Here is a 17,548-nt window from a genome sequence, read left to right on the forward strand (position 1 = left end):
ATTTTTTTATGTAATCTGTGCTATCCATTACGACTATACCAGAACCTTAATCAGCAGGCCGAATGACAATTTCATCGTCGTTAAGAAGTTCTTTCAGAGCGTATTCTTCAGATTTACACATACTGAGCTTAAACTTTCTTTTGAGACCCTTGATGATGTCATCCTTTACAGCCTTGATATACGCATCCAACCATTTATCGCGGCCTGCTTTTGGAGTCCATGTTGACGGCGTCTTCTTCCTGTACAGTTTCTCTTGATTAGGATGTCCCTCTTTCTCTTCCGAGTAGAAATATTCTCTGAGACGCATGCGACGTTCCCATGCAGTGAGGTCCGTCAACAACTTGCTTTTGTCAACAACTCTTCTTGTTGAAACAAATTTCAATCCCTTAGATAAAACTCTTATTTGTGAGGCGGGTAGTTGCTTTTTAGACAGGTTAGTCACTACATCCGGTTGGACCGACGGTCCCTCAATGACGATAACACAATTTTTAGACGTTGAACCGTTTTCTGTATAGCGGCGTTGCACTTCCGGCTTGTCTAACAACACATGCATGTTTTTTGTAGGCATGGAAAGTCTTTCTGAACCAATAGATCCCACTTCCGGCTCCCCTGCACCGACATGGACGCTTTCTGCAATCATTAAACCTTTTCCGGTGTGGTTACACTGCACTTCCGGTTTGTAAGAAGTGACATTCTTATCTTCAAGTATTAAACTGTTTTGAGAATATGTGTTGTCTTTTTTAAGGACGCACAATTTCTTTTTCTTTGATCTTAAAAGTTCAATTTGTGTTTCAAGTGAAAATTGTTCCAGTTCTTTCTGTAGCTTTTCGAATTTATGATTAGTAATTGAGGAAGACATCTTATTTGAATATTCCTTTTTCAAGAGTTGATAACCTCACGCAAAACCCGGTCACAAACAGCAATACCCTCCGACATTAAGTGGAGTGATGTTTTATGCAGGACTTTAGCAACGCGACCATTTTCCTCTTCCTTTGTGTGAAGATCCATCTTTCACTTCAATGTAAATCCCTTTGGAACTATCTCACCATTGACGCATTCTTTAAAAACTTTCTATGACTCTCATACCGGCATATCTTCTCAGTCAGTTTCTTCAGTCGCGCAAAAGCAACGTTATCCGTTATTTGAGTTGCCATCATGAAAATGTTATATAACAAAGTCTCTATTAGCCTTGTATTATTTAAACAAAAACGCTGTTTTTATTTTTGCCGAAGCTTTCAACCTCACGGTCTTCATCAGCGGCCATTTTTTATTTTCAGATGTTTTATTATGAACGGAAATGACGTCGTGCGACAGATTCGCACACAGCACAGTGACCCGGTAGTTGAACATTTCTACACAGACTGACATTCCATGGATGATTTCCAAATAATGGGACTCAAAAAACTCAGCCCGTCGGACGAGTACCGCAAAACCATGGAGCAATTGTGGAAGTAAAAACTATGGACATACCGACCATATGGCATCAACGTGCAAGAATAAACGTTAATAAAAGGGCGCGTAAACAACGTTAACGCCGGAAATGCACGACGTCAATTCCGTTCATATAAAACATCTGAAAATAAAAAAAAGGCCGCTGATGAAGACCGTGAGGTCGAAAGCTTCGGCAAAAAATAAATAAATATATATTTATATTTTTTTTTCTTGTGAATTTTGTTCTGTATAATTTTCATTTTCTCTCCATTTTCGTTTATTTGCTGTTGCTTTTGTTCTATGAGCGAGGCATTCTTTAATCGTTTAAAGCATATAATTTGTTTCATGTTGCTGTCCGTATTATGCAGGTAATTTATTACAGAAACACAGAACAAGCATCAGCATCCGTGCATTAATGTGATGTTGTTGGTTCGCGCCTGAATTCCGTAGTCACTAGGTCATAGTTTATTGACTGTTATTTGATTGTTTCTGAATTCTTAAGATTGGGGCATGTAATCGAAAACAAAATCACGTACATATTCTTCGTACGGAGTTTCAACGAACGAAAAAAAAAGAACAACAACAACATTAAAAAATACAGAAACATGTGTACACCCTTGTGCTTTCGCCTGTAATATATTAAATATATTAACATGTATGCATCAGATTTCCAAACAAAAGGTTACACAAAGTTATGTTTTAATATAATTTCAATTTTTGGAATAAGAGAAGACCGCCTCGGGCGATGTGTATTTACAGAACAAACATTTAATTTCCAACCATGGAATTGCAGGATCTAAAATTACATATTCAGTTAGATCTGACCAAACTCAGACATATATTTTGCGATGTAGTGTCAGTTAAGTGCGATAACCGTTCCATTTGACCCTAGTTTAAGAATCCTTGTTTGTAACACAAATTACTTAATGATACGGGTAATATCTTACATGTCAACGTTGTATGTATATATCAAGTGCTTATCGCAAATGAAACGAAACTTTATCAAACAATTGATTTGTTTCGTAGTCCTAAGCAGGATCACCGGTTAAAATTGATTTAGCTGCAATGATACAAAGTAAAAGTTGAATATATGCTTTATGTTGGAGATGAATATATTAGCCAAGATAATACGAAGATATTTTAAATGAATTTTATTATAAATCTTTTATATCTCCAATTAGGTATATTGGTGTGTAACGATATACTTTTTCGCGATATAACAATTATTCAGGGAAGAACATTGCGCAAACAAATGCCCGACGCCGATTGCCACATGTCTCGTTGTATTGTATGCGAATATTTCTGGGCTAAGTGATCGATTTCGAAACCCAGCAAACTGCTTTAAAACCTAACTACTTTGTATTTATTATTCACTATCTGTTGTGTTATTAAATGTCATGAATGAGTTCAATACTGCAATTCTGCGTTAGATAGTTTGGAAATCGGTTTATGTCATAAATAAATATAGATAGATTTTCTTACTTCTTGTACATCTGAAATTTCAATGTGTACGTATTTTATGCACGATTGTACTTTTCTGATAATTGATAAAAAAAATCGTAAACAATTAATATCATTATTTTAACATAACATGTTTGATGTCCCGGTTATTATTTTTTAACGCCCCCGATTAACGAGATGTGAAGATAAAAGAACGACTGCATGATTACCTTCTTTGTAAAAGTCGCGATAATCCCATCAATGGCAGTTGGTAATACCTTAATGGAAAGATGTTTGGTTACCTGATACGATTACTAATCCGGATGTCTTTGATGCAATACATTTGATACCGAAGTAAATTTTGGAATGTAATTAATATCGACCAGAAACATATATAAAGGATATTGAATAATACAATGCATATGATATGTTTTGCCTTATAATTGAATGATCAACATTTCAGCAGCCTTACGATAACCATATCCCTCTGACATGTAATACGTAATTATATCAGATCTTAAACATGTGAACATAATTATTTGCTACACACCATTTGGAATGGTAAGATTTATCATTTACATTATGTTCCCGGTAGCCACGGCAGTCCCGTTTGTCCGCAACGTATCGCGCCGTGTGACGGTTGCAATTTTGTACCTTTAATCCAAGGTTTGCTAGGTTGTGCTAAGTTTCCTCACGGTTAATCAAGGTATCCGTGACGTGCCTTCGACGGTGCGCTTTTTCATCCACGGTCTGCCACGGATGTATAAATGTTGCTTCAAGGTACGATGCGTTCTGTTAAGTTCCTGCACGTTGTTTGCGTTTGTCAAGCAAGTCTGATACGTTGTGCACGTTTGTCATTCATTTGTTTCGCTCTGTCAAGGTACCGTGCGGATCAAACGTGGACATCCGAGAGGTTTCGGGCATGATTGTGCCCCCGGTATAAAAGAAAACTCTCAAGCAACACTATTTATTATAACAAAATAATTCCAGTGACATGGATGTGAACGACGGGGATAATTTTATGTTTGCCTGCTTAGTTGCAGCATTTATAAAATCTTTGCGTTGTAAAGAGCTGAAAGAAGCACAAAAGTCCGGGAAAAGACGGAGAAGGAGGTCAATGTGCCTGTGGGTTCGTCCATTGCTATCGGAAGCTAGAAGGCAGAAGCAAGGGCATTTTGATGCATTTCTTACCAGGGAACTCCGCAACCAAGATATCAACACCTTTCAGAATTATCTTAGGATGCCCCCAGAACTATTCGACAAGATCGTTGAAAGGATATCTCAAGTTATCTCAAGACAAGATATAAAGTTTCGTTCTGCCCTTACACCTTGATTACAACTGGCACTGACTCTGAGGCATTTGGCTACATGGGACTATTACTCGTCACTCTCCTATGCGTTTCGGTGCAGTAAGGCAGCAATTTGTCATATGGTTCCTGAACTATGCAACGCTATTGTCTAGGCCTACACAGACGAAGTGTTCACCGTTCCTGTGACACCCGATGGGTGGAGATCTATCTCCCAGGAATGTGGAGACAAGTGGAATGTGCCACATGCAATTGGGGCTCTAGACAGGAAGCATCTTGCTATCAGCAAGCCGCCAAACACAGGTTCTCTGTACCACAACTATAAGGGATTTTACAGTATTCCTCTCCTTGCGATAGTACATGTCCAGTATCGTTTCATATGGATTGAAGTTGGTGGAGCTGGACATATGTCTGATGCCGAAAACTATAATGACTCCGAACTTTGTGAACTTCTCAAACAGTCTGGAATAGGGTTCCCGCGCGAATTGTGTCAGACCGTACAACAACTCAACTGGCCGTAACGCACCTGCCTGCAAAACGCAACACACCGTACGGGTCGGAATAAACACGTAGCACAACGGCTGTCAATTATCCTAGCTTGCCGTGGTAATCTTGACAAAACGTAACAAAACGTAACAAAACTTGATAGAAACTTAACATGTCGGGGAATTAATAGGATTCCCGTCAGAGTACGGACCCTTTTCGGGTTCTGTTACGGCCTTCTACGTACTGTCAAGTTTTGTTGCGTTTAAAAAGTTACATCACGTTTCTCATTTCCGCCGTGGCTGTCGTGGCCAATTTTTTTACATTTTAAAAATTTGGCACGGCAACCACGGCAACCCCGTTTTGTCACGTTTGGCTATCCCGTTCCCCTACGTTCATCACGTTCATCCCGTTTCCTCTACGGTGGCCCGAAACGTGATTGCCGTGGTCACATAGTGTAAACACAGCATATACATTACACAATTCTAGCATCCATAGAACACTAAATTAAGTGCAAGTTGTTAACATGATTGCCGCGTTATTGTAACTGTTTTGATTAAAATATAGTCTTTATAAAATCGGAAGTTGTTTGCCTCAACGACCGCTCGAACTAACCCTAACCCGTTCTTGACCCTATATAGAAACAAGCAATATGAACATTACTGTAATAATTGACTTCTTTGTGGTTTTTGATCGACGGAAATTGGCTGCTGTTGGGAAAAAGTACTTTGATATTAGTGTTGCTCGAAATGTTTTGAAAGTATTAGTTTATTACTTATTGTTTCCCAGTTAAATTTCTATAACGTAATTAACCATATTACGCGACGCGTCAACTCTCTGCCTGAATTTACAGTACCGGTGCTATGTTTGCAAAACACCTCATATATATATATATATATATATATATATATATATATATATATATATATATACTCATACTGGGTTAACTATAGGGTCTGTGATATATTTCCGGACTGTTGGGTACTTCCCTTTCCCATGCTAGTATCCAACTGAAAATTAGCGTGTTTTATGCGAATTACCTTCAACAACCTATATATAACTCAAAACTTAATATATCTAGTTATTTCTGCAGACAAATAACATATACATTTTTTTACTTTAAACCTCGTATCTGGGTCCCCATGACCCAATTATTTTTGTATATATGTATACTCTGTGATACTTGATACCGACATACCGGGTCCCTGAGTTAGTGTCACTTGAAATACGAAACATTGTTTGCTAAAAAATGAGTTGGCCTTGAGCATAGTTATATCTTGCGACACTCGCATTAGAATTGTGGTTAAGATCTTCTCGACCTCAAACTTGATATATTAAATCCTCACGATCAGATGTGTTTGTATTTGTGTGGCCTATGCATGAATCGCTCTGCATGGTTTCCTTGCATTATACATTTAATAACATTTTGAGTCGAATTCATTTTACAGAGGGAATGACACAATGGTGAACTAAATATGTGTTTAATGTTATTTTAATATTTTTTTGAATTTTTGCATTATTTGACTACGTATCGTGTTATTTTCTCCTGTTGCGTGATTTTGTAGTCGCCGGAACTTTTAAAAGCACAATGTCCTTGGTTAAACAATTGAGATAATGTAGGATAGAATCATCCTTGTAGAAATCATTGAATTATTTAACAGTGGTGTCCGTGTGATGCAAGCAGCTATAATGAAACAGTTGTCGCTATAACAGTTTCATTGCAAAGATACGTAAAGGTAAAGCAGTTGCGGATCGTTAATGGTAAATAGATATGACAACCAAAAACAAAACATTTATAGGATTATTAAATTGAAATGAAAAATAGAAGTCAAACGAATATTTAAACGTTATAACAATATGTATTTACTTATTGTGTTTAAACCTGACGTGATGTCACCCTGGCGTGACACGAGTATACATGTTTTTTATGATAGCTTCGAAAAGGATTTCAAAGATAATGACTAAAACACGCAGCGATTCCTAGTACAAGAAGAGTACCGCTATTAAGACCACATTGAACACTGTAAATTGCAATTTTTCAAGATTGCATGGTCCCAAAGTATTAAATAAAGAACAAAATACCCTGTTAATTATTTAGTCCGACATGCTATTAAGACCAAGCTGAAAGTAGCGGAACTTTACTGTAGTTTTATGTGCCTTCGTGGAAAATGATCCAGTCATCGATATTCGGTCCACTTCCTCATGTCCAACAGAAAGGTATTCATTTCGTGCTTTGAACTATTCTGAAGATTTTAGTCATAGTTATGTCATAAATATCGAATAGGGACTTGTAAAACCAGTTCTTTAACTTGCATTATTGCTTCGCAAGAATGGACCTGTAAAAATGCTTTTAAATTAGTTAAAAGGAAGGTATTTGAAAAAAATCCTGTTTTTGTCTTATAAACAAAAAAAAACATTGAATGTGATACATAACCCATCACAGTATCCAATAACAGACGGACGAAAAGATTTGAGTATAGCCTATACCACTTGCGACTGGGTATAATACATAAAAACCTCCAATAACTAAAGGCAGTGGCTAGTCGTACATTCCCGTACGGCTAGACAAGAGGCTAACCGTACGGCCCCGTACGGCTAGACAATAGGCTAGCCTTACGGCGCTGTACGTATTATAGCCTTTCCTATAGAGATTGTCTAGCCGTACGGCTTATAAAGTATAGAATTGTCATTTAGTGCTGTTAATCAGTAATATGCAGCAAAGACAAATAAGCGCCCGAGCCGATTGTGACGAAGATATTTCGTACATATTTTCCTACAATAAGCCTATAACTGAAGCATTCGTATTTTTAGTTAGTGTTCGTGTGGCGTATAAATGGTTGCAGGAATTTATCAAAGCGCTGACGTCACTGTAGGTGTTCGTTGTTGTATAAGTTTAGACGCAACTCAGTTTAAAAAATTATTTTATAGCTTTTTATATTGCAAGTTTTGAATGAACACAATCCATTCAAAATTATAAAGAGTGTGTCTTAAAGCACAGGTTCAGATGTTTTTTTTTTTAAATCATTAATAAAAAATATATTTTTAGCTTTGTTTTGGGAAAACAGGGCTAAATGCTTATGCATAAATTGTCATCCCAGTACAAGAGACCCTTTAAACATTATAAAATAAGACATGTCGTCCTTGTTTAACGTGTTTGCATTGCACAAGCTAATCAGTATGCACAGGCTTATCTTATTTGACATGCATTAAGCCTCGTTTTCTCTGAAAGCAGCCAGTATGTGCAGATTTTCAATGATAAACACTAGACTGGCCAATATCGTCTTACAAGCTGTTAAACTCTATTACTCATATACACCAACTGCAGTGCACCAGTGAGTGGTGGACTATAAACAGGCAAATGTGGTGGTTATCTTTCCTAGCAGACGCTAGTAGAATGTGTAGTCTGCTGCAACGGACAGTGGTTGTATTTCCATGTCATAGTTAAAGGGATCTTTTCACGGTTTGGTAAATTGACAAAATTGAAACAAATTGTTTCAGATTCGCAAATTTTCGCTTTAGTTATGATATTTGTGAGGAATCAGTATTACTGAACATTAACCATGGTCTAATATAGCCATTATATGCATCTTTTCACGATTTAAAAACCTAAAAATTATAGAGCGTTGCAACGCGAAACGATTGAATAATTTGGAGAGTTCTGTTGTTATCGTTTAAATTTGTGAAACTACGAAGATTGCTTATATCAGGTATAGAATACACCTCTCATGTATGCTTGGCAGGATAGCTCATTAGGCTAAAGCGTTTTTTACTACAGGATTCCGGGGGTCACTGGTTCGAGCCCTTGTACGGGCTACTTTTTTTCCATTTTTAAATTTTATTTTTGATTTTTTTTCTGGAGCGTTAAAAATCCAATGTTTACATTCATCAATATAAAGCATCTAATGACAAACTTCAAAACATGTCAAATCTGTGAAAAGGCCCCTTTAAGGCTTCTACGCACATACCGATTTGCAAAAACATTAGCGTTAGCGGACGCTCACACTAAAAATGAACCGTTGAACTAAATTTAGATTCACATCGTACATGTACATGCAAGATTTACATGCTGGCGAATTCGACTGTACATACATTTTCGATTTCAGAATTTAATATCTGGCTTATTTTGCATATATCGACACATGTTCTTCTTAACTTTTCTCTAAGTTTATGTTCAAATATATGTTTAATAAATTGTTTTTTTTACACATTTTATGTAAATTAATAAATATTTGAAAAAATCGTATAATCTCGCTTTAAAAATTCTTCATCTTTCACGGCTTCCTTTCATGTCATACGGTTGCTTATTTGATTCATTAATTAGTCGACGTTCCTAAGGCGTGAAAAACCTGTAATAAAGAGTTGCGGCATCGATATTTTGAAATTTAATGACGACAGCCGTCAAAGTTACGTTCTAGAAATTGACTTACACACATAATTTAAATCGGTTTTTAATTTGATTCTTTAATAAGACGACTTTCCTATGTAAGGAGTGAAAACTGTTTTAATTAGTTGCGGCATCGATATTATAAAATTCAATGACGGCCAAGGTACTTCTCAGAAATGGAGTCACACAAATAATTTAATTGTCGTTCAGACAATGGATAAATATATGGTTTCATACAAGCAATTTATCAGTTCACTGAAAATGGTTGTCTTTAACTTAGACAATATCCATAGGAAAGGCTATACGTACAGAGCCGTACGGCAAACCTATTGTCTACCCGTACGGGGCCGTGCGGCTAGCCTCTTGTCTAGCCGTACGACTAGCCACTGAAAAATGTATAGTTATTTCATTTTCATTTTACAAATGTCTCTAAAAATATATTTAAATTTTCTCTATCATGGAAGTGTCATTTATTCATACAACACATGACAAATTATAACAACAATATATGTTAAAATTATCTGACCCTTGTCAGACGTTTTATTATGAAACTAATAAATGATATGCATGATTGTCAGATTGAGAAATGCTCAATTCAAGTATTATATAAGAGATAAATGGTGACGGACCCATGACAAACAAATAATTGGAGATAGTAGTAACAATCCATCATAAGTTGCAGTACGAACTAAATGATTATCATGAAAATAAAAACTGATTTAACAAGCAAATTCGTTGAATTGATATCCCCCGCCATTATACTTCTGGATACAAGTTATGGCTCTGGACACACAAAAAAAGCATTTTTTTCAAATACAAAGGGTCATAACTCCGCTATTATTCAAGGATGTACAATGCCATTTGGCGTGCATCATCCTCTTATCCATATATATATATACTCATAACAAGTTTCAATGAAATCTGCCAAAGCACTTCCAAAATATGGTTCCGGACACAAAAGTGCCGGACGGACAGACGGAAAGACGGACAATGCCAAATTAATATCCCTCCGCTGTTGGCGGGGGATCACAAAAAATAAGCAAAATTAATTACATACACAACAAGATGCGTTTGTGAAACCCAATGTCCCCGTATATAACGTTTGACCTTGAAGGATGACCTTGACCCTTCACCACTCAAAATGTGCAGCTCCATGAGATACACATGCATGTCAAATATAAAATTGCTAGCTTCAATATTGCAGAAGTAACATAACATGAGCAATTTTGACCCATATATTTGACCTTGAAGGATGACCTTGACCTTTCACCACTCAAAATGTGCAGCTCTATGAGATACATATGCATGCCAAATATCAAGTTGCTATCTTCAATAGTGCAAACGTATTCATAAAATAAGCGATTTGGGCCACATATATTTAACCTCTGACCTTGAAGGGTGACTTTGACCTTTCAACACTCAAAATTTGCAGCTCCATGAGATACACATGCATGCCAAATTTCAAGTTGCTATCTTCAATATTGCAAAAGTATTAATAAAATAAGCGATTTGGGCCACATATATTTGACCTCTGACCTTGAAGGATGACCTTGACCTTTCAACACTCAAAATGTGCAGCTCAATGAGATACACATGCTTGCAAAATATCAAGTTGCTATCTTCAATATTGCAAAAGTATTCATAAAATGAGCGATTAAGGGCACATATATTTGACCTCTGACCTTGAAGGATGACCTTGACCTTTCACCAATGATAATGTGCAGCTTCAGGAGATGCATTTCCATGCCAAATATCAAGTTGCTACTTTCAATATTGCAAGTTATTGCAAAATGTTAAAGTTGGCATAAACAGACCAACCAACCAATCAACAGACCGACAGAGCAAAAACAACATGTCCCCCACTACTATAGTGGGGGACATAAAAATAGACTGATCCTACAAGCAAACCCCATATTTACACAGAACAATGTCTGAATTGACATAAATTTGGACAAAAAACATGCATTTTTCTGGATTTGAAGCACATACCTTTTGATTGCAAACAACAGTCTTACTTACTAAGACATTTCTGAAAATTACACGTTGCCAGCAAAGTACATTTTTAAATCAGATATGCAATGTCATGTCCTTACCAAATTGTACTAGAGCTGTTTTCACTTCGAGTTTGCAAACAGCCTTAAAATATAAACTAAACACTAGAAAAGAATCTTTAACAAGGGCTGTTTGTAAAACATGCATGCCCCCCATATGGGCTGTCCGTTGTAGTGGCAGCCATTGTGTGAATACGTTTTTTGTCACTGTGACCTTGACCTTTGACCTAGTGACCTGAAAATCAATAGGGGTCATCTGTGAGTCACGATCAATGTACCTATGAAGTGTCATGATCCTAGGCAAAAGCGTTCTTGAGTTATCATCCGAAAATCATTTTACTATTTCGGGTCACCGTGACCTTGACCTTGTGACCTTAAAATCAATAAGGGTCATCTGTGAGCAATGATCAATCTACCTGTGAAGTTTCATGATCCTAGGCATATGCGTTCTTGAGTTATCATCCGAAAACCATTTTACTATTTCGGGTCACCGTGACCTTGACCTTTGACCTAGTGACCTCAAAATCAATAGGGGTCATCTGCGAGTCATGATCAATCTAGCCATGAAGTTTCATGATCCTAGGCGTATGAATTTTTGAGTTATCATCCGGAAACCATTTTACTATTTTGGGTCACCGTGACCTTGACCTTTGACCTCAAAATCAATAGGGGTCATCTGCGAGTCATGATCAATCTACCCATGAAGTTTCATGATCCTAGGCGTATGCTTTCTTGAGTTATCATTCAAAAACCATTTTACTATTTTGGGTCACCGTGACCTTGACCTTTGACCTAGTGACCTCAAAATCAATAGGGGTCATCTGCGAGTCATGATCAATGTACCTATGAAGTTTCATGATCCTAGGCCCAAGCGTTCTTGAGTTATCGTCTGACAACCACCTGGTGGACGGACCGACAGACTGACATACCGACAGACCGACCGACATGAGCAAAGCAATATACCCCCTCTTCTTCGAAGGGGGGCATAATGAGATAAAAGTGCACTTACAAAATCAAAGTCTTTCATTTTGAAAACCAATAGACAGAATTATAACATATAAAAAGTATACAATCTTCAGTACACTGATCAACAAATTAAAACATTTTAAATCATACAATTTGCATAAAATTCAAAGCTTGATATCTCAAAAACTTATCCACAATATTGAAAGATATTAAGAATCTTACAATCTGCATCATAACTAAAGCTCAATATCTTATAAAACTGATTGACTAAACTGCAACATTTTACAAATTATTTAATCTACAAAAAATGAAAAACTTCATATTTCAAAATTCAACCGACAGCATTGACACATATTTAGAATCATACAAAGTTAAAGCTTCAAATGTCAACTTGAAATGAGTCCAAAGTACACGGACTTTAGTGAGACACTGGTAAGGGACTAAAAAGGCAGTTAACAACAAGAGCTGTGTTCGTAAAACACAATCCCCCTTACTGCGCCGCTTTGAAGCCATATATTCGACCTATGACATTGAATTATGACCTTGACCTTTCACCACTCAAAATGTGCAGCTCCATGAGATACACATGCTTGCCAAATATGAAATTGCTATCTTCAATATTGCAAAAGCATTCATAAAATGAGCGATTTTGGCCACATATATTTGACCTCTGACCTTGACCTTTCAGAAAATTAAAATGTGCAGCTCTATGAGATACATATGCATGCCAAATATCAAGTTGCTATCTTCAATATTGCAAAAGTTATTGCAAATGTTAAAGTTGGCGTAAACAGATCAACCAACCAACCAACCAACAGACAGGACAAAAACAATATGTCCCCCACTACTATAGTGAGGGACATAAAAATAGACTGAACCTTCAAGCAAACCCCAAATTTACATAGAACAATGTCTGAATCGCCATAAATTTGGACAAAAAACATGCATTACCCTGTATTTGAAGCACAGACCTTTTGATTGCAAACAACAGTCTTACTAAGACATTTCAGAAAATTACACGTTGCCAGCAAAGTACATTTTAAAATCAGATATGCAATGTCATGTCCTTACCAAATTGTAATAGAACTGTTTTCACTTCGAGTTTGCAAACAGCCTTAAAATATAAACTAAACACTAGAAAAGAATCTTTCAGGAGATAAAAGTGCACTTACAAAATCAAAGTCTTTCACTTTGAAAACCAATAGACAGAATTAAAGCATAAAAATTATGCAATCTTCATTACACTGATCAACACCATTGAAACATTTTAAAATCATACAATTTGCATACAACTCAAAGCTTGATATCTCAAAAACTTATCCACAATATTGAAAGATATTAAGAATCTTACAATCTGCATCATATTTAAAGCTCAATATCTTATAAAACTGATTGACGAAACTGCAACATTTTACAAATTATTTAATCTACAAACAAGAGTTCCGCGGTCGGAGATGACCGCATTGAAGCCGGATTTTTGATTTAAATGACAGGAAAGTACCTTTCGTGTTTTTGTCAATGCAATACTTAAATTACTGAAATATTGTTCAAAGGTCAAAATGAAATGTAAGTACTTTTCAAGGCATGAGCAAACCTTGTGTTATGTTTTGAATGCATGCATATACATGAACAACAATAACATTTAAGGTCACAAATATGAACTTGAATTGACAATTAGGAAAGTTTGATCTCAATTTTTTTATTTTTTAACATTTTTACATTCAAGGTCACGGTGACCTTGACCTTAAAATGACCAGTGGTCATCTACTAGTTCTGGCCAACCTTCATATCAAGTTTGAAGACTCTAGGTCTAAGCATACCAAAGTATTAACAACTTTAACATATTTACATCCAAGGTCACAGTGACCTCGACCTTCAAATGAATGACCTTGAAATGACCAGTGGTCATCTAAGTGTGCTTGCAAACCTTTACGTCAAGTTTGAGATTCTAGGTCCAAGCATACCAAAGTTATAACAATTTTAACATTTTAACATTGAAGGTCACAGTGACCTTGACCTTCAAATGAATGACATTGAAATGAGCAGTGGTGATCTTCTAGTACTGGCCAACCTTTATGTCAAGTTTGAAGACTCTAGGTACAAGCATACCAAAGTTATAACATGGAATAAGAACTTTAACATTTTTACCTACCAAAGTTATAAGAACTTTAACATTTTTACATTCAAGGTCACAGTGACCTTGACCTTAGAATGAATGACCTTGAAATGACCAGTGGTCATCTAAGTGTGCTTGCAAACCTTCATGTCAAGTTTGAAGACTCTATGTCCAAGCATACCAAAGTTATAACAATTTTAACATTTTAACATTTAAGGTCACAGTGACCTTGACCTTCAAATGAATGACATTGAAATGACCAGTGGTCATCTTCTAGTACTGGCCAATCTTTATTTCAAGTTTGAAGACTCTAGGTACAAGCATACCAAAGTTATAACATGAAATAAGAACTTTAACATTTTTACATTCAAGGTCACAGTGACCTTGACCTTCAAATGAATGACCTTGAAATGTCCAGTGGTTACTTACTAGTTCTGGCCAACCTTCATGTCAAGTTTCAAGACTCTAGGTCCAAGCATACCAAAGTTATAACAACTTTAACATTTTTATATTGAAGGTCACAGTGACCTTCACCTTCAAATGAATGACCTTGAAATGACCAGTGGTCATCTGTTAATCCTGGCCAACCTTCTTGTCAAGTTTGAAGACTCTAGGTCCAAGCATACCAAAGTTATACCATGAAATAAGAACTTTAACATTTTTACATTCAAGGTCACAGTGACCTTGACCTTCAAATGAATGACCTTGAAATGACCAGTGGTTACTAACTAGTTATGGCCAACCTTCATGTCAAGTTTCAAGACTCTAGGTCCAAGCATACCAAAGTTATAACAACTTTAACATTTTTTATATTGAAGGTCACAGTGACCTTGACCTTCAAATGAATGACCTTGAAATGACCAGTGGTCATCTGTTAATCCTGGCCAACCTTCATGTCAAGTTTGAAGACTCTAGGTCCAAGCATACCAAAGTTATACCATGAAATAAGAACTTTAACATTTTCGAGCACGCCGCCACCCCGCCCGCCCGCCCGACAACATAAATCTATAAGCCGAGATTTTTTCGAAAAAAATCCGGCTAAAAATGTAAAACTTCATATTGCAAAATTCAACTGACAGCATTGACACATACAAAGTTAAAGCTTCAAATGTCAACGTGAAATACACATCCAAGATATCATTTAAACTAATATACTGACAAAGTTTCAAGAAGATTCATAAGTCCATATAAGGAAAAATGCCCCGCCCACTGGTGGCCATGTTTTTCTTAGCAACGGGAACCAATTTCAAACTTGTCCAAATATCATTGGGACAAATCTTCTGACAAAGTGTCATGATGATCGTACAATAAATATGGCTTCTAGAGTTTTAACAGGGTTTTACTTTAGCCATATAAGGAAAAATGCCACGCCCCTTAGTGGCCATGTTTTTTCACCAACTAGAACCATTTTTGAACTCATCCAAGATATCATTTGGACAAATCATCTGACCAAGTTTCATAATAATCGGAAAATAAATGTGGCCTACAGAGTGTTAACAATGTTTTAGTAAAGCATGATACATAACCATATTAGGAAAAATGCCCCGCCCCCTGGTGGCCATGTTTTTTAAGCAAACAAAACTATTTTTGAACTAATCCAAGATATCATTAGGACAAATCTTCTGACCAAGTTTCATGAAGATAAGAAAATAAATGTGGCCTATAGAGTGTTAACAAAGTTTTACTATAGCCATATAAGGTAAAATGCCCCACCCCCTGGCGGACATGTTTTTCAACCAACCAGCATCATTTTTTAACTTGTCTACGATATTTTTTGGGATGAATATTCTGACCAAGTTTCATGAAGATCGGAAAATAAATGTGGCCTCAAGAGTGTTAACAAGATTTTACAATAGCCATTTTTATAAGGAAAAATGCCCCGCCCCTTGGCAGCCATGTTTTTCAAGCAAACATAACCATTTTCAAACCCATCCAAGATATTAATGAGACAAATATTCTGACCAAATTTCATGAAGATTGGACAATAAATGTGGCCTCTAGAGTGTTCACAACGTTTTACTATAGCCATATATAGCCATATAAGGAAAAATGCCCCGCCCTTTGGCAGCCATGTTTTTCAAGCAAACGTAACCATTTTCAGCTCGTCTAAGATATCATTGAGACCAAACTTCTGACCAAATTTCATGAAGAATGGACAATAAATGTGGCCTCTAGAGTGTTAGCAATGTTTAACTAAAGACATAAGGAAAACTCCCTCGCCCCTTGGCGGCCATGTTTTTTCACTGATCTGGACCATTTTCGAACTCGTCCAAAATATAAATAAAACCAATGTTTTGACCAAGTTTCATGATGATTAGGCAAACATTTTGACTTCTAAAGTGTTCACAAGGTTTCTCTATAGCCATATAAGGAAAACTGCCCCGCCCCTGGCGGCCATGTTTTTCAACGGACCGGAACCAATTTTTAACTCAACCAAAATATCATTTAGACAAACATTTTGACAAAGTTACATGAAGATTGGACTTCTACAGTGTTCACAAGTTTTTTTTTTTTTTTTTTACCTAGTGACCTAATTTTTGACCCAGCATGACCCAGTTTCGAACTCAGTCGAGGTATCAATGTGACAAATGTTCTGCAAAATTTCATGAAGATCAGACAATAAATGTGGCATCTAGAGTGTTCACAAGGCAAAATGTTGACGACATACAACGCACAACGGACAAAAGGCAATCACAAAAGCTCACCATGAGCATGTTGCACTCAGGTGAGCTCAAAAGTTATGGCCAATTTTAAAGTTTTCAGACGGACGGACAGAAGCAATATATTTAACATTTAACCTTGAAGGATTACCTTGACCTTCACTTTTCACCACTCAATATGTGCAGCTTCACAAGATGCACATGCATGCCAACTGGAGCTTTGTCACAGACGTGACATATACCCCCACATAACGCATCGACACAGACTATTTTGTATGCTGTCTTCACAAAACAAGATAATACAATTTATGGCGATTTTTTAAGAATCATTATGCCATTATCATTTATAGCCATTTTGACCTTTGAACTCTTGAATTGTTTCACATGACAAGCCTTCCAATGACTTTGAACAAAATTGATGTACAGAGTCATTTTAAAATCTTACAATGAATGACATATTTATGGCCCAGACAAGATAATTTATTGCCATTTTTGACCTTTGAACTAAAACTACGAACTTGAGTTTGAAGATATCGACGTAATTCTTTCGCGCGACACACTGTCAAATGATGGTGAACAAAAGAGCCAACGATTTTAAAATCGCACAATAAACAACATAGTTATTGCCCAGACAAGCTCAATTATGGCCATTTTTTACCTTTAAACTCAAATTGTGCCCTTGTTCTTGGAAATATCGACGTAATTCTTTC

General features: G+C 36.5%; 1 protein-coding gene across 1 annotated transcript in view; it reads left to right on the forward strand.

Annotated features, from left to right (window-relative positions):
• The window catches only part of LOC127849915 (uncharacterized), a 756,865-nt gene that overhangs the window by 242,863 nt on the left and 496,454 nt on the right, over positions 1–17,548 (forward strand). The window lies entirely within an intron of this gene.

The sequence above is a fragment of the Dreissena polymorpha genome, chromosome 11, assembly GCF_020536995.1.
Source record: "Dreissena polymorpha isolate Duluth1 chromosome 11, UMN_Dpol_1.0, whole genome shotgun sequence".
Taxonomy (NCBI): domain Eukaryota; kingdom Metazoa; phylum Mollusca; class Bivalvia; order Myida; family Dreissenidae; genus Dreissena; species Dreissena polymorpha.